At 39.3% G+C, this 14878-nt stretch overlaps 3 non-coding genes across 3 annotated transcripts; all 3 read right to left on the bottom strand.

Moving 5' to 3' along the window:
* Window positions 1-1234: 1234 nt before the first annotated feature.
* Window positions 1235-1425, bottom strand: LOC143737902 (U2 spliceosomal RNA). Its single transcript, XR_013203775.1, has one exon. It is a non-coding gene; the product is annotated as a U2 spliceosomal RNA (small nuclear RNA).
* Window positions 1426-8454: 7029 nt separating this feature from the next.
* LOC143737885 (U1 spliceosomal RNA) lies at window positions 8455-8618 on the bottom strand. Its single transcript, XR_013203758.1, has one exon. It is a non-coding gene; the product is annotated as a U1 spliceosomal RNA (small nuclear RNA).
* Window positions 8619-9883: 1265 nt separating this feature from the next.
* Window positions 9884-10074, bottom strand: LOC143737899 (U2 spliceosomal RNA). The gene has a single exon (XR_013203772.1). It is a non-coding gene; the product is annotated as a U2 spliceosomal RNA (small nuclear RNA).
* Window positions 10075-14878: the final 4804 nt, after the last annotated feature.

Raw genomic sequence — 14878 nt, 5'->3', positions numbered from 1 at the left:
CCAGTGTGTCGCCGGCCTTATTCAAGCGCGAGTGAGAACCGTTTCATGGGGGATCCCAGGTGTGCAAAAAAAAAAAACGAATATTCGAATGTCAAATTTTCAAATCGAATACCAACCCACCGAACGAATATTCGAATATTCTGGTCCAGCCCTACTGTACACTTGACTGTAGATCTCTCTACCAAAAGACTTGACTCGACTCCACCACTCAGGCAAGAGGAACGTTTTGCATGTGAAATGGTGCATCTGCCAGCAGGGGCAAATGGGACTAATAAGCCAAATTGTGACCCACTGCTTTTGCACACAAAGGTTTATCATTGAATAAAACCTACAGTTTCACATAAGAGATAGTCGGCTGCATCACTACACAGCATTTTGTAAATATTAAGCAAGCATTCCAAATATAATCATCATTCTAGGGTAGCTTTTTTCAGCTAAGAGGGATTGCGAGAATGAAAGGCTTTTTGTCTACTAAAGATATGGAAACTGTGATCCATGCTTTTATCTCGTCCAGATTAGATTATTGCAATTCCCTGTATGTGGGTGTGTCCAAAAAGTCCCTGGCGCGTCTGCAACTAGTGCAGAATGCAGCGGCCAGATTGCTGACCGGGACCAGTAAATATTCTAGTATTACTCCAGTTCTGGCCTCTTTACACTTGCTCCCGCTGGAGTTTAGGGTGCAATACAAGGTCATTTTAATGGTTTATAAGGGTCTACACGGACAAGCCCCTGTCTATATCTCCGAGCTTCTGCAGCATCACTGCACCTCCAGACAATTAAGATCATCGCAAAGCTTACTGGTAAAGGTTCCGAAATCTCGCCTGAAAACAAAGGGAGATCGAGCTTTCTCGGTGGCTGCACCGAGGCTTTGGAATGGTCTCCCTGTTTACATCAAGTCTTGTGATTCCATTGAAGGTTTTAAGTCTATGCTGAAGACATATCTATTTACTGTTGCTTTTAATTGTTTTTAGCTATATGTGGTTCTGAATGATTTGTATCCATCTATGTCTGTTTTTATCATTATTGAAATGTGGATTCTGTAAAGCACTTTGGTCAACTCGTGTAGTAGTGTTTAAATGTGCTGAAGAAATACATTTTTTAAATTATTATTATTATTCTAGCTTTACTAGTATAGTATATGATCACCAACAACAACAACTTTAAAACACCCATTAACAACAATTAATCTCTGCTGCCACACAAGACTTAAACATTTCTTTCATTTCACACTTTAAGGGGGTGCACCGTTCCCGGACGTACTGCAATACCGGGTCGATGCGTGGAGTGGACGGAGCAAGCCCCTATTCCATCTCCCTGATCCAAAAATCAATTTAATATATGGTGCCCGGGTAGGGCACGTATCAGATATTAAACTGATAAGAACAGATACTACACTTGATCTTAGCCAAAAGGCCGAGAAGCGATACCCACAAATGGTCACCAGTAGCAACTGCACTCTTTGAAACAGCAAATCTGATGATGGTAAGATTTTTTTTTTTTACTCAAGTTCTTGTATAGCATCCAATTGTTAACATTACTCAGATAAGGCTTGAATGGTAATAAACCCCGCCTTACTTTAGCCCCCGTCGTTCACACCTCAGATTTGAAACAGGCTGAAAAAAAAATTGTGTGGCGAAAGCTGTGGTGGTGGGGGGGTGGGGGTAAAGGGAGGGGACAGGGGACAGTATTGAGGGGGGAGGGGTTCAAGACAATAACACAACACAATAGACCAGCGTCCCTCACTACAGCTATGAAAGAACATTCAAAGGTGATTAGAGGCAAAAATAAAACACTGGGGGCTTGGGTTGGGTACTAAAACCCAGTGCCAATATGGCCGGTATTAGGGCTGCACGATTAATCGCAATGAAACGGTACGCAATTTGGCAAAGGCTGCGATTATTTTATCTACAGCTTGTCAATGCAACGCGGCTGATCGGTAGTAAATGCTGCTCCATATGAACGCCAGAGGGCGTATCACGTAGACACGCCAACTATGCCATAAGGCATAAAAAGAAAATTTGTTTGGTTCCAGTTTCCAACCGACCGTAAATTCATGTGCGACCCAAATTTATTTTATGAGCTTGGGGAAGAAATAAGACAAATTAAATAAATACACAAATTAGGGATGCTCATTTCGGTTAATTTTCCCGACCAGCAACCGCCGCTCAATCGATTATTAACCGTTAACTGATAAGATTATAATACTGAATTGGCATTAAATAAAAATAAAATTGACGCGTATCTGTGACCCATTAAAAATAAAATTTTTTTATTTATCAAAGGGTTTATTTTAACGTGCAAAGTGCAAACAGCAGCATACAGAACAGATCAACAAGAGAACCTGGATTCAGATCAAATTTTCACGCAGCTGCAGCATTTCTGACAGTGACAGAAAAACATAAAATAGGCCTACACTAAATATATATTTTTTAACTGAAATAATTAACAAATTAAGATGACAAAAATAAAACACTGTATCTGTTTGAACGAAGCTTTCAAAAACCGGCTATTTTTTTCCGTTCGACTAAGATTTTTTGTTAAATAAAAATAGCAGGCCTACCTCAATCCACACCTTGTCTAATTTTTATTTTTTTAAAAGCAACATGTTAACGTGATGTGGGGTTAGTCTGGAGCGCAGCCTGTTGACAGTTAGACCCGCGGCTGAAAACACCCTCTCCGATGGCACAGATATCCTGGGATGGCACAGATAACGTCTCGCTAGAGTGGCCAGCTTCGAGAAGAGCCTTTCATTTGTTTTTATGGAGGGCAAAGTTTGTTGCCCTTCATCACTCGATGCTTGTGGATGTTTGCTTCGCAAATGATACTGCATCGTATTTGTACTACTGCTGTATTTTAATACCGCCCAGCATATTTTACAGGTAACTTCGTCGCCCTTTATGTTGAAATGGTTGCCCACAGTACTTTTCGCTCACTTCATTTTGCTTGCTCGGAAAAAAAATGTCTGCAGGCATGTCTGTGGTTGCGCGTGTTGACACTAGGGCTGCAACAACGAATCGATTAAATCGATTAAAATCGATTATTAAAATAGTTGGCAACGAATTTCATTATCGATTCGTTGTGTCGCGCGACTATCAATAAGTCGCGGAGATGTTTGAGTATAAAAAAATGTGTTCAGCGCGGAGCAGAGCTATGAGGCGCCGGACTGGACGCTGCGCGCGAGAGAGACCGGGTGTGTCAGCGCGCGAGCAACAGTGTGCAAAAGATACCGAGTGTGTCTGCGTGCGAGAGATACCGAGTGTGTCAGTGCGCGAGCGACAGTGTGCAAAAGATACCGAGTGTGTTTGCGCGCGAGAGAGAGCGAGTGTGTCAGCGCGCGAGCAACAGTGTGCAAAAGATACCGAGTGTGTTTGCGCGCGAGAGAGACCGAGTGTGTCAGCGCGCGAGCAACAGTGTGCAAAAGATACCGAGTGTGTCTGCGCGCGAGAGAGACCGAGTCCGAGCATTGGTAAATTGGTACATAGGAATGTAATTATTAAGAGGCATGGAAGTTCGATAAATGGACAACAATAAATAAAACCAATTAAATTTTTACCACTGAAATAGCAGACTGTGATTTCAATCAGATAGACAGAAGATGAAAACACTTTCTTGTCTGTCCCAAGTACCACTACAAGAGGAATATTTTTTCCACAATTTGCAGCACAGAATTTTTCCTTCTAAATGACTCCGAGAAACTTCACTATATGCTCCGAATGGATGAGCTGCAAAATAGGCCTTACACACCATATGAGGTAGTCAATCCATTGTATATATTTTATATACATTGTATTTATAATTAATATTAGGATAGACTAGAGATATTATCTTCTGTTGTAATTATTATTGTTGCTATTATTATTACCTATTATCCGACTGCACGAGACTTGTCTTTTGTGTGCATGTGCTTGTCAAATAATGTCAAACATTTTGTTAGATTACAACACATTTGACAAAAAACAAAACAACACACAAGTTTGTGAGTGTGTGAGTCTGTGAGTGTGAGTTTGTGAGTGTGTGCGTCTGTGAGTGTGAGAGTTTGTGAGTGTGTGCATCTGTGAGTGTGAGAGTTTGAGTGTGTGCGTCTGTGAGTGTGAGTTTGTGAGTGTGTGCGTCTGTGAGTGTTAAGAGTTTGTGAGTGTGTGTGTCTGTGAGTGTGAGAGTCTGTGAGTGTGTGCGTCTGAGTGTGAGAGTTTGTGAATGTGTGCGTCTGTGAGTGTGAGAGTTTGTGATTGTGTGCGTCTGTGAGTGTGAGACTTTGTGAGTGTGTGCGTCTGTGAGTGTAGTGTAGAGAGCAAGTTCTGACGTTCAAACAAATCATTTTAAAATCAAATTATTTATTGTTCTAACAGCTCAGGTCCCTTTTTACAAAAATATAAATCTTTTTGTTCACTATTTTAAAAAAGCCTATATATTTGGCAGATGTAAAGCATACATGTGTATGTTTTTTGTGTTAGTCCATTTTTTATTATTATTATTACTTTAACAGCTCAGGGATGTTCAAGGAGTGACCTGTTTGTGCACTTTCGCACTGTGAATTTGCACTGTCAGTTCTGTTTTTGAATAAAGGGTTGGAAATTAATGCTTTTTTTCCTTCTGTTTTTTTAATCCGATTAATCGATTAATCGAAAAAATAATCGACAGATTAATCGATTATTAAAATAATCGTTAGTTGCAGCCCTAGTTGACACGCCCCGTGAGTTAATAAATATAGGCTATTGCCTATAGTATTTTTTTTTAACCATGAAGCAAACTAAAAAAAAAAGAAGCTTGAAAAAAAAAACTTTTCTGAGAAGGTTTGTATTGAGGTTAATACTATTAAAGGTATTAGATGAAACATTGCTTGAGATGTCTGGTTTTTAGGAGTAGAAAAAAGTACACACATTTAAAATCAGCGTGTGTGTGTGTGTAACATGCTGGGACACACAAGGTGGTAGAGTACATGTAGTACAGGTAGGCTATGTTATGAAAAAAATCAAGCGGCAACATTCTAAATCTGAAAAATGAAGCCTACCCGGAAGTGCGAAAAACTGCAATACATCGAAAATCCGCTAGGGGCAGGTCCCAAAAGGGAGCAAATGTCCATAGACCCCCATGTTAAAATGTCCGTTTTCACAGCATAAAATGTTTTTACAGGTTGGTCCCATGGACTTTATTTGAATTTTTCGATAGTTTCCGAGTGCCTGACAAATGTGAGGGGGGTGAATTTTTTTCTAACTCGTTAGTTTAGATCGTATTTAGATATAAAATGTATGAAAAATAAGGAAGTGGTTAACTTTGATTACCAGCGTGATTGAGTGAATTTCAATTCCTGAAATTTGACAACACATTATACCACCTCTGTATCCTTTCTGAAAAGATTTTCCAAGGTGGCGCCGTCCATACCCCCCATAAACGGCTTCAAAACCGTTCTTCAGAAAGTCTATGGGTGACGTCACAGACGCTTTGTCCATATTTTTTACAGTCTATGGAAAAAATAGAGTATCCATCGCTACTGTAAAGTAAAATAAAAAAAAATAATGATAATTTCCCACCTATCCCTTGCTGCCACTGGAGAAAAATAAATAAATAAATAAATTCCCTACCTGCCCATGACCTGAACTGACAACTTACCGGAACAAAACTTTTTTTTTTATGCCCAAGCAAAAATTACTATCGTTTTTATTGGTAAAGTATGCGTTTAACTTTTTTTTCCTGCATCCTTTCTTCGGCTATCCTGAATGGCAGCACCGCTGAAAGGTTTGCTTGAGCAGCGCCCTCTACTGTACACGCATGAATTTGCATTTCCTTCAGCCTGAGGCTTATTATTTTACTTTTGGTGAGAAAGGGTCTTTACATTTGCCCAAAAATATAACTTTTTTGTTATAAAAAACAAGCACAGCCCAGGTGAAAAAAGTAACGCAAAAGAAACGTAATCCATTACTTTTTTTTTTTAAAAGTAACCAAGTAACGCAATTAGTTACATTTTAACAGAGTTGCGCAATATTGTAATGCATTACCGCACTTTTAATTTATTTATTTTTGCATTTTACTTTTTTTTCTTCTTTTTTTTCTTTTTTTTACAGATAATGTTCAATTAAATACACACAAACACAGGCATAAAAGACAAAGCATAACATAAACAGTTGGAGTTAGATTTTAATTGCAAGTACTTATAGCAATACTTCTCTTATGGATTATAGGCTATAAGTTACAGTTAACTGCACTTACCGGATGTCATTATTCAAACAGAACATTGGTGGCGACTTTCTCACAGAACTGTCAAAAAAAGAAGAGAAAGCTGCAGAAGGAACAAGCCGAGCTCAACATGCCCCAACATTGCTTAGTTCTGGTGAGTTCTGGCTTAGTTCTGGAAACTTCGATTCCTATTTCTTTAGACAATGTTTTTCGGGTTGAAAACAGTGATGTGGGAACTGCTCGGTTCGGTACTGAGGGCTTAGCGTCGACGAAAACAGAGCCGCTTCGCCATGCTTTCATTGTTTTGAAGTGGGAGAGGCAGCTGAAATGACGGGAGGGTTTGTGTCAGGCAGATTTGCTTCCCCCGGTCTGCATTTTCCCCAGACATACGTTCTTCTCCCACACAAAAACAATTTCATTCCATATGTAAAATTCCGCGTTAACACTAGATTCCGCGTTAATTTGCCAATTCTGCGATTCCGTCCGCGATTCTGTGATCGCGGAAATTATAGGACCCTACTCATCTCAAATGAACCGAAACTCTGCATATAGGCTACTTGCCTCACAGACTTGAGAAATATATCTATAGAAAGCTTGAAACGTCTACTTTTAAACAAAATTTAAAACGAAAAGAAACAGATTTCTCTGTTTTTGTAATTTGTATGAAATGTGCATCTCTCTCTATAGTCGAAAGTCAGCATCGTGAAATTCATCTTTGCAGCGGACACGGACACAGAAAACAATAGTTTATTAATAATTAAAAATTTTCCTTGATATGTTTGACATTCATAATCATTACTTTTGCTGGTTCTTTGTGACAGCTTTTTGGCGGGGGCGGGGTTGGAACACAAAGTGTCTTTGATCGATTCTGGGCTATTTTATGGACATCTCCCCATGTCAGGTTCATATAGGGCTGGTTGATATGGCCAAAAACAATTATCACGATAATTGTTTTATATCAGTCGATATCGATAATTATCGCAATAAATGTCAAATTTTTATTTATTTCAAGTTAAAAGGCAGATTTTTGCTCCTAAGTGAAAGTTGTAGAAACCAGAGCGTTAATTGTGGTTTTAAACTAGGATAAATGTACCCATTACGCCCACCAAAATCTAAGTCTAGGTATTTTTTCATAGATATTGACATGGTTTATAAGAAAAATAATTTGTTAAAATGCAAGATTTATCTCTTATTTGTGATTAAAATGTATTAATTAGTTGATGTACATTTTAGCATATAAAATTAAGATATTTTAGGAATAAAGTCAGAAGTCTGGCATGGGCTTAATTGGTACTTTGGCACCATTTATGCCTGCATGTGTTCCAAATAAGCCCACATCATTGATTCACAAAATTTAAAAATGTATTGATTTTAAAGAAGTAAAACATCAATACATGTATTCAGTGGCAGGGAAGTTTTGAAACACATAGTGTGGGCTTAAATGGTTCCACAGTGAGTAATGGTGAAAAAAGACAATGTTTTCCTTTAAAAATGTAAGATGTGGTTTTGTGGCACTGTACCATTTAGGTAGCCTAGAAATCTAGACGCACCCTAGCGGGAGCAAAAAAATATTTTGCAGCAAAGTGTGGTCTAGCAACTCTCCGTTGGCATTCGAGCTGGAAAAACCAAACTCTGGTCAGGCCAATCACATCGTGTGTAGAGTTGGTGGGCGGGCTTAATGTAATGACGGCAGAGTTGTGACGGTTCCGCGTGATTTCCATAGGTGATCTGTTACTTGAAAACAAAGAAGATGCTGCTGGCGAACAGCGGTCTTTCGAATCGGCTTTGGCCGCGAATCTGGATGACTTGGAGTTAAGAGAACGTCACTTAAGTCATTCTTAAAAAAAGGAAGATGTGTTCGGAGTTTTGACGACCGGATACGGCAAAGGTTTAATATAGGCCTATCAACTAGCTCCGCTGATGGAAAAACGCATGGGACTCACTCAGCCACAGCCGTTCGTTGCTCTGGTTGGTTGTGGCGCTATCCTATTGCGTGTACCATTAGCGCAGGGAATTAGCGCTGTCCTATTGCATGCAGAGGGAATTTGAGAGACAACCGTTTATCCCGCCCCTCAAAATGAAGTATGCCAATTATGAGTTCACAGACCTAACATCTTCATAAGTCTAGCTTGCCATGCTACCATTTAAGCCCATCTTAAAAAAAAATTACTTTATGAAAATCTTCTCTACAAATCAATTAATGATGTCTTTATTTCTCAATTCATGTTTTAAAAACTTGAAAACTGACCACTATCCAAATCTGTTATTATACCAGAATATCAGGGGAGAGCGCGAACGCAGTCCCCCACTACCAGAAATTATGCAGTCGAGATTCCCACATTTGGGGAATTCGCAGGGGTCAGCACAGCCGGAGTGCAATGGCTGAGCCTCGCCCTGGGTGAACCACCTTCATGATCATGGTGTCTCCCCTGCCAGGTAAGTATGAGTTGTACACGTTCCCTGTAGGGGACCGACTGAAGGCAACATCATTCTCAACCACGGTGAGACGCCACTACACTACACATGGTTTATCAGCACAATCTATTCTAAACCCTCAATCTATACTCTAAACTCTTGATCTTGTTAAATCATCTGTCATGTTGTTTTACCAGTCTTCACTGACTGTCAATTACCTGAACACTCGACTGTAGATCTCTCTACCAATCATAGAGAAGACTTGACTCCACCAATCAGGCAAGAGACATATGTTTTGCATGTGTAATGGTTGCAGTTACAGCATCTGCCAGCAGGGGAAAATGAGACTAATAGGCCAAATTGTGAACCACTGCTTTTGCACACGAAAGTTTATCATTGAATAAAACCTAGCTACTGTTTCACATGCAGTTAAAAAAGACAGTCAGCTGCATCACTACACAGCACTTTGTTAAATATTAAGCAAGCATTCCAAACATAATCATCGTTCTAGCTTTACTAGTATAGGGCTGGGCATCGAGAACCGGTTCCAAAAATAACGATGCCATTGGAATTGTTTAGAAAATTTGTTTTCGATTCCGATCATCGGCTCCAAACGCGCAAGGTTTGGTCCATAGTGGCCACCGGATTTCCTTAAGTGCTTGCCACGCCCACTTTTTCTGTTGCAGCCATGGAGCACGGTAAGCGGCGCTTAAACGTTGATGCTTTATTTCACCTTAAAAAAGCCTGGGTCGGCACAGGTCAACACATCTGACAAACTTATTTCTTGCATGGGAGGATGCACTACAAAAATGACTAAATACCTACGCCTGCATGGTGTACAAATTAACAAGGAGTGTAGCGTTTTCGACGTGCTGCGCAGGTCCACTGTCTCGTCCTCCTTTCGTCACAATCAGGTAAGTGATTGTAGTGTAACAAAGTGCTTGACCAAATTGCTAATTGTAGTGAACAACAATGTTACTGAATTTACTGAACCCCACATGGGCTGCAGCTTCCAAAACTAAAACTCATTGAGTCAAAATAAAATTTTCCTCTGTGAAATGAGCCTGTGACATATTTTGACTCCACCCCTCAAAGAATCGGAATCAAGAATCGAAAAAGAACTGACATCGAAAGGAAGAATTGGAATCAGAATTGTTTAAATCAAAACAATGCCCAACCCTATTAGTATAGTATATGATTACCAACAACAACTTTAAACAACCATATTTAACATACACTATCATTAATCTCTACTGCCACAAAAGACTAAACATTTCTTTCATTTCACACTTTCGGGGGGTGCACCGTTCCCGGAGGTACTGCAATACCGGGTCGATGCGTGGAGTGGACGGAGCAAGCCCCTATTCCATCTCCCTGATCCAAAAATCAATTTAATATATGGTGCCCGGGTAGGGCACGTATCAGATATTAAACTGATAAGAACAGATACTACACTTGATCTTAGCCAAAAGGCCGAGAAGCGATACCCACAAATGGTCACCAGGAGCAACTGCATTCTTTGAAACAGCAAATCTGATGATGGTGAGTATTTTTGTTTTTTTACTCAGAGTTCTTGTATAGAATGTAATTGTTAACATGACTCGATAAGGCCTAAGGCCTAAAGCCTAAGGGGGTCATAAACCCCCCTCCCTTTAGCACCGGTCGTTCACACCTCAGATTTGAAAAGGCTGAAGAAATGCGTGTAGAAAGCTGTGGTGAGGAGAGGGGGAGGGGGGTTCAAGCAAAATAACAACTCAATAGACCTGAATCACACTCACTACAGACATGAAAGAACATTAAAATGTGAGTGAAACTAAAGAGTTGGGGATACGATTTTAAAAATAGGACCATATAACAAACTCTTAAACAAAAGCCTACTTCCATCCATCAACAACAAATCAAATAAGTTTTTGAAACTATATACTAGAGGTGGGAGGAAAAATAACAGATGAATCACGATTCTCGGTCAATTCTGAAATTATCAGAACCGATCCAGAAACACTGGAGAGAGAATCGCAATGCAACGATTTTTTTCTGAGCTTAGTTTTTAATGCTTAGCTGTAATTTGCTCTGGACCCCTTCCTGTTTGCAGGAGTGATGAGATACTTATAGACTGTCCTCACTCAATAGCTGGCTATCTAAGTGGTGTCCGCAAATTAATATAGAATTCATAGACAATTTGAAAAGTTTTTGGGGCAGACCTGACCTGTTGAAAAGAGATGTTATTCATCCCTCTTGGGATGGTGCTGCTCTTCTCTCTAGCAATATGGCACATAGTCTTATAGCTCAAACATGTACTGGGGCTCAGGTTAAGAAGCAGACAGACTGTCTGTCACCTTATGTCATCATTCTGTTTTATTTAGATTAGAAGATTATATGATATCAAGGGGAATGTCTATATTAAAAATCCTGGGTGTTGTGACACTGATTTTGCTTTTAGATCAACAAATAATAACCCAAAATGATTGTCTTGATAATGTCATGCATAAGACTTTTTTTCCCCTGTCCTGGACTCGGTCTTGACTCGGACTCGGTCTCGTCTTGGACTCAAACCTCTTTGGATTTGGTCTTGACTTGGACTCGACTAGTCCTGGTCTTTGACTTGTCTTGTACTCGACAAAGGTGGTCTTGACTACAGCTCTATTCTGAACTCTATTTGAATAAGACAACACGTGTCAGGACCTACTCATTGTTAAAATCATACTCTAGAACTAATATTATCACATGGGATCAATGTTGATGCCGTTGAAATTCTACAGCAGTGCGATGACATCTCAGATCATTATCTAGTCTCATGTAGGCTATAGCCTAGTTAATTTAGCCAAGGCTGCAAAGTCGACTCCGTGTTACAAATAGGTTAGACCTAGTGATGCACCGATGTGAAAATAGTGGCCGATACCGATTGCCGATATGAATATTGCTGTTATGGCCGATACCGATATTTACTGATGTCGATATCTCTGTATAGAAAACACATTTTTATGATAATCAAATAAAGAGCTATTTCCACTTCGACAAGTATTTAACACTTTTTTTTTTACTTTTGTAATTTATTTGCAGAAATTACTGATATTGGGCACCTTTACTTGTGTGCAAAATATGTCATCAGATTTTCAGAAGAAAAAATAAATATTTATATAAAAATACATTTTTACAGAGGATACAAGTGTGTCCTGAATTCACACTATGAATAAGCCAACCCTGAGTATTCTCAATACATCTAACTCACTTGAGACAAAGTCACTGTATTTGTGGTGTATACCTGTATTAACCTATCTACATTTTTTTTTTAACTCAAATTTGACCTTTGACCCTTTTTCGGAAGTTACTGTATTCTGCCTTAGCATTGCCCACAGAATGACAATCGGTCAGACCAAGGCAAAAGACCTTAACTTCTATTTTATAGCAGAATGTTATGATCAGGGTGCGAACTACGGGGGAGCTAGGGGGATCTCGGCTTCCCTTAAGACATGGGCTCCCCTGAAAACGTGATTCGTGAAATTTTGGGGGGTCTCAAAAATATTGATAATGTTTTATTTTGACTCAATTTTGTGTAATGTGATCATCGTGGATTATTATGAGTAAAATAGCAAAAATATTATTCATTCATGCATGAAAGCGATTTAAACCTAATTCACTTCAATAAAGATAGCTATACATGCTATTCTTATCATGAGCATCAAGGTGTGGTGGCGCTGCAGTGCAAATTCCAATCATGTTTGGTACATGTTAAAGGGTTAGTTCAACCATTTAAGACATGAAGTTGTATGCACTATAGTGCATACACACTGACCCACTCTGTTGTCACCTCCCTGGTCAGAGTTCTGGCCGCTGGAAGTTTTTCAAGAAAGTACTCCGGTTATTTTCCGGGGCCACAAAACTGTGCGTTTTTACGTGAAAAAAAGATTTGCGTTTCAAAGCTTGATTAATTTAACACAAAAAAAACACGCCGGTCAAAATTCATACCTCAGTTTTAATCGGCACTATTTTCTTTCCATTTCTATCAATCCGCACTGCTGTCAACGTCAACAGTGCGCACGTTCCGATCAGCTGTTGATAGCGCGACTCGCTGACAACATGTCTGGCTGCGAAACTTCTAATGATGAAACCAATTTTCTGTAGCCTGACGAGTAATTTAACCCTCGTTCAATTGAACTCAAAGACAGCCGATTTATAGTGAATGGCTGTTTGCTGTTTGACTTATCAATTTGTGTCGATAAAGTATAATAGGGTGAATCCTGTATATAGTGTTGCATAGTGCATACACCTGTAGCTGTTATGTATTCTTGGAAGTCCAGGGCTCGAATTTCGGTGCGGGATTGCGGGTATAGCGCATCATTTTAATCTTTCCTGCAGGTCTTGCGTTTATAATGCGGGGAATTCCCGCAAACATTCATTCAATCTAGCACGTAGGCCTATGAGTAAATTTACTCTAACAGATTATAAAATCAAATCAGTCATTTTAAAACATTCTGCGAGACGCAATTCCACAAACAGCGTGAGCGATTCTGCCAATGCCGCGTCTTCTCTGTCTCTCAAAATAGGTTACACAAGGCAAGCCAATCGCGCTGCAGCTGCAGGCGGTGATTCTAGACTCTCGCGTTTCAGGAGTCGGGACATTTGATGGAAATGTCACTTGCACAATCGGGCCATTGCATCGTCACTATTGTTTATAATTTGTGCGTCTTTTTAAGTCTTACCTATTTAAACATTCAAGCGATTTCAAACCGCATAACAAACAGCTTGTGAGTAACAAAACTGAGTTATTTTTCGCGAATTATAGCGCTTTAACGGTCAAAAGCACACAACATTGTCTAAATTCCGGTCTTGGGGAGTATCCTCTCAAAAACAATCGGTTATGTCTTAAAAAAATAAGGCCATCCTTAAAAATATTTTGGTTTGCAGTAACAGCAAAAAAAAAAAAAAAAAAAAAAAAAAAAAAAAAAAAAATTGTCAGTAGGTAGGTCTATTTTTTTTTCAAGATTTAATGGGGGGAAAAAAATATATATTTTTTTTCCCACAGACAACTAACAGGCATTAGGATTAACGCAAAGAGGGCGCGCACAAGTCAGCAATATTTCTGATGATTTATTGGCATGAAGTTTTGTGCACAATGACAAACAGGAGTGCAACATTCAGGGATTGAAATTAACACCCTCCAACCCACCAAATAAGGGTAAAAATGAACTTTGGAACCAAATCTGCGCGGATTTAGCGCAAATACGCAACTCTTGAGTCCTCATGATATATTAAATACAGCTTATTGCGCAGAATCTGCGCATTTCTGGCTTACTTGAACACACACGTCACTAAGCAACAAATAACGGTGAGCATGTTCACTTGCACTGAAGTAATAGCGAATATTAAAAAGCATTTGGTTAACAGAAAAGACAGTTATTTTCCAACATCCTACATGTTCTGTGTACTGTATTGATCAGTCCACCTAAAACACATTTTTGGTTTAAAAAAAAAAATTCAATTTAAAAGAAACCACTCTTGATTTTAGGGTCAAATTGTAGGACGTCCTCAATAGTTTGAGTTTACTCCACCAACATTTTTGTGGTTTCCTTCAGGTCAGTCGACACAATCACCGTTAGACAGGTGAGAGGGGGGGGGGATCTGGGCACAGTTTTTCCAGAACTTCGGGCCAAGTTAAAGCGGTGTCGAGATGTTTTAATGCAGGTTTAAAAGGTTTTTTAGAATGCATTTATTATGGTGCCCAAACCCATATGACTTTGAACGGTGACCGCGAACATTTTATTTACTGTATCATTACTAGGGATGGGTATCGTTAAGGTTTTAATGGTATTACTACTCTTACCGATACTGCTTATCGATCCGGTACTTGAACGGTATTCTTATCGGTTCTTTTTGGTGTTTTTTTTTTTTTTTTACATTCGGGTAATAATTAACATGCTTTATATTTTGAATAGGGCTGAGCGATTAACTGCATTTGCGATAATATCGCGATATGATGAAATGCGATTTTGTAACCGCAAAAGCTGCGATTACACTGGTCACGTGACACACGAGAGAAAAGCAGTCTGCAGATCAAGCATCAATTTGGCACGCTACGCATAGGTCTTGGATACAGGAAAAAACTGTTTATTTCTTATGTATGTGATATTGTGTTATTTATTCTCTCTCCAACAATTCTAGATCGATTCAGAGAATTTCAGATTCGAGTCTGACCTTAGTTTTTAAACACAGATGCGTGATGACTGCGCGTGCTTTAGAAACAACCGTATTCTGCTTGCTTCTAATCAATCTCTCTCTCTCTCCCTCTCTC

This window comes from Siphateles boraxobius, unplaced genomic scaffold (assembly GCF_051911475.1).
Source record: "Siphateles boraxobius isolate OS27281-9 unplaced genomic scaffold, OSU_SipBor_1 130, whole genome shotgun sequence".
NCBI lineage: Eukaryota > Metazoa > Chordata > Actinopteri > Cypriniformes > Leuciscidae > Siphateles > Siphateles boraxobius.
This window is presented reverse-complemented; position numbering and strand designations above follow the sequence as displayed.